The sequence below is a fragment of the Pteropus vampyrus genome, unplaced genomic scaffold (genome assembly GCF_000151845.1).
Source record: "Pteropus vampyrus isolate Shadow unplaced genomic scaffold, Pvam_2.0 Scaffold8, whole genome shotgun sequence".
NCBI classification, from domain to species: Eukaryota; Metazoa; Chordata; class Mammalia; order Chiroptera; family Pteropodidae; genus Pteropus; species Pteropus vampyrus.
The window spans coordinates 11,150,360-11,154,503 of NW_011888789.1; positions in this window are offsets into that span (position 1 = coordinate 11,150,360).

The following is a 4,144-nucleotide window of genomic DNA, read 5'->3' on the forward strand; positions in this document are numbered from 1 at the left end:
TTAAATCTTTTCAAATTCCATATTGTACTCCATCATCCATCTCTCTCAGTAAACTAGTTGGGCTCCTACTTCATAATGAAAATAGAAGTCAAAAGTTATCTCAGATCTAACATGGAGGAGGAGAGGAAAAACCCTAAAAGGTGCCATGCCAGGTTGTGGGAGAAGTGTGAAAACAGACTCGGGATAGGCACCACTGGTGAACAAGAGGGCGGGCACACGAAACACTGCCACCCACTGTCTTCCATAACCGTCATGGTCTGGCAGCCATTTTCAGTAGCTGACCTTGGCTTTCACAATGTTTCTCTCAGTGGCAAAAACACTTTACCATTTAAAAGGTACCCACCATATGAAGAATATGCTCTAGGAAGCAACCGCTCTCCTTGTCTCCTCCCTTCCCCAGCTAAGATTGCTGGCCAACTACCACCAGCCCCCCAAACACACACATACCTAACTTCATCATGTCTGAGATGAAACATTGCCCACTAGGCATAGACCTTCTCCACTTCTGCTCTTTCCCTTGGAGTGTTTATCTAACGAATTACCTCCTCTATGTTCTCCACTATCACCCTAACACTCATCCCCACAGACCCTTTCTCTCTTGAGCATTAAAACAAGGTCAAGTTGAATGCAGCTTAGATATAAAAATACCCGCCTTGGCCCCTCTCTGCCTCTACTCCCTTCGCAACCAAGGTTCTCAAAAGAGGTATCTCATTTCCTGTCTCCACTTCTTCACTTCTGTCTCGCTGCTCCATCCACCTCGGGCAGCCTCTCACCCTACTACTTTATCTAAGTAGCTCTTGCCCAAATCCCAACTACCTTCTTAGTGCTATACTTCTAAGGCTTCATTTTCCTGACTTCTTGGTAGCATATGATAGTACTGACCCTCCTCTTTTTCCTAAAATGTACCACCCCCAACCTGGCCTTTTCTTTAGCAGTCGAGAGTGGCATCTTTCAATGTTTTCACGGTTCTCACTTCCTGTTAGACCTTTGATTCCATCACTCCACCCTCTCGACTTTTTTCTCACCTCTCAGATGTGGCTGTACCTTCAATGACATCCCTTAAATGTAGGTGTTCCTCAAAGTTCTGGGCTCAGGCCTCTTCTCTGCAAAATCTCCCTGAGTGATCCCATCCTAGCTCCAGTAGTCTTCCATTGATCTATATGCTATATGTTGATGTCTTCCAGAAAAATAGGTAAGTAGAGAGAGAGAAAAGGGAAGAGAGAGAGAAAGAGAGAGAGAGAAACTATATCTCACCCAGACCTTCCTTCTGAATTGCAACCTCTTTCCTGGTAGAGGGCCAATAGATACTTTGAACTATACCCAGTGGCCCAAATAAAGGCTGGGAACCAAATTTGGTTTATTTTCCCTTTCCTTCCCTCCCCCTGCTACTTACCATTAGTGACCTTAGTATTTCTATAATAGATTCCTCTTAATCTCCAATGCTTTTGCTTCTATTTGTCTCCCTGGTTTTGATGACTGTAACAGACCCTGTCTATTTTCTGCTTTTGGTTTATACTTTTAAAATTCATTTTCCACATTGTGACCATGCTGATTTTTAAAATATTTACAAAATTCATACATATCTGTGGCAGAAAATGTTAAAGCCACTGAAAAACACCAAGATAAAAACTGAATGGCCCATAATTCCACTTTAGGCAATCACTTTTAACATTTTGCAATTTCTATGTGTATGCGTGTTGTATACTTTCAGATGAAACTGCAATTATATACTATATATATATTGTTTCGATACCCCTCTTTCCACTAAATAATATGCCATAAGACTTTTCTACATTAACTGTTTTTTTTATTTTGCCAATTTCATAGGCAAAATAAAGTGTGATTATTTTAATTTGCATTTCTTCGATGACAAGTTAATTTAAGCATAATTTTATATGTTTATTTGTTATTTGAATATGCTTTCCTTAATGATTGATTCACTACACTTTCACATTTTGCTTTTAATATTTATTTACTATTCATTTCTTTTGGTATAAAAGTTGCTATGAATATTATGTATGTCTCAAATATTTTCCAAGAATTAAAATCTTGTTTTCAATGTGTTACATTTTAGGATATTTCTAAATTTCTAAAAATTCCATCAACCTTTTCCCTTACAGTTTTTTTCTTGCTTTAATGCTTAGGAAGGCCTTTGTCTTCACAGCAGTTAGGATGTCATCTCTATTTTTCTACTCCTACCTACATGTTTTTAAATTTTGGCATTAAATAATTTCATACATCTGGAATCAATTTTGGACTATGGTGTAAAGTGGGCCATAGGGTATATAATTATTTAATCAGTTATCTAACTACCACCTATTAATATATTTTTTCACCGTTGATTTGAAACACCATATCTTTCACATATACAAAACCCCAGAAATACACTTCAGTCACTTTCGGACTTCCAATTTAGTTTTACTGACCTCTGTCTGTTGCCTTTCCCTCTTTCAGTTTTTATTATTTTAATTTTTATACTGCAATTTAATATGTGCAAGAACAAGCACCCCTCACATCTTCTATATCAAAATATCTTTGATTTCCTCTTCATGTTCTCTGTATGAACTTTAGTATCATTCTTTAATGTTCCCCAACATTTTTTTATCGTAATCATTATAAAGTTATAAATTTACATTCTTTCTACAATCAAGGAACATACATACCATGTGTCTGTGTTAATTAAAGTCATCTTTTGTATATTTCAGTAAAAAGTGAAATTTTCATGTAGCTACTGCAAATTTTCAATTTCTTACAAATTAAATATACTTTTGATGCTATATGAATGGAAATATATGAACGAATTCATATATTTTCTAATAGGTTGTTTTAGTGTAAACTTATGAACACATATATATATTTTATTTTGTAGCTCACCATTGTATTAAACATTCTTTAATGCTAGTAGTTTTTCAAACCCTTCTTCTGGATTTTCCAGGTTATCAAGAAGATAATCTGTAAATTACATCAATTTTGTTCTTCTTTTTTTCAATATTTAAGCTTCATATTTTCTAGTCTTATTTCTGAGATGCTCAGAATACTATTAAATAATAATGCTGGTAGCCAATATGTTTCATTTGTCCTAGACTTAAATGGGAATGTCCATAATGTTTTATTATGTAAATATAATTATGGCTTTTTATTAAATATACCTGTCATTATTATGTTAAAGTATTTTTACACTTCAAGTTTAGTAAGAATTGTGTTTGTAATTATCAAGAATGGAAATAAAATTGTATAAAATTCTTTGGGCATCTATCAAGATAATGTTATAATTTTGCTTAGTTATAGGTACGGTGACTGTTATTTAAAATAGATTAATGTAAAGCATCTTTGCATCTCTAGAATAATTTTTTCTTGGTGATCTATAATCATCCTTCAGTATTCTGTTAGATACGATTTGCTAATATTTTCAGAATTTTTGCACTTATACTTAATATTGAGATTTACCTATAGTTTTTATCTAAAGTATTAATTGTCACGTTTTGGGTTCAACGTTATGAATGCTGGTCAATTAGGAAGCTTTCCATCTTTTCCTATTCTCTGAAATGGCTTAAAAAGCCATTGAATATTTTCTCATAAAATATTTTAGGGAGATAATTCTCTTATTGATTTTTCAAATGCATCCATACTTATTAGTTACTTTCTAAATAGTCTGTAGTTGTAGATTCTATTCATTTTTTATTAATTCTATGCAAAAGTCATTTTTCTTTTTCCTTCTAATGTTTAAGTGATTGTATGTATATACTTTTATTAGAATTTTTTATTTTTGCATTACGATCAGAGAGTGGGACCTGTAAAATTTCTTGTCTTTAAAATTTATTGAAGATTTGTTTGTAGCCAAGAATAGGATTAATTTTTATAAACATACACGAATGTTTCAAAAGAAGATGTATTTCTATTTAGAGATTACATGATTTTGTATATATTAAAAGATATATATTTTTCATTAGATCCAATATCATTATTTACTTGAACTTTGTGGAACTTACATGCTGGATTTTAGGCAACACACTTCCTAGTTCCTAGCACTGCTCTATGTTTTTCCTATTAAAAAAAAAATTATTGGTTATTTTCATAAGATTCTGGGAGGCAGAAATTACACAACTCCATTTTACCCGGAAGTCCCCAGAGAAATCTTTCTAAG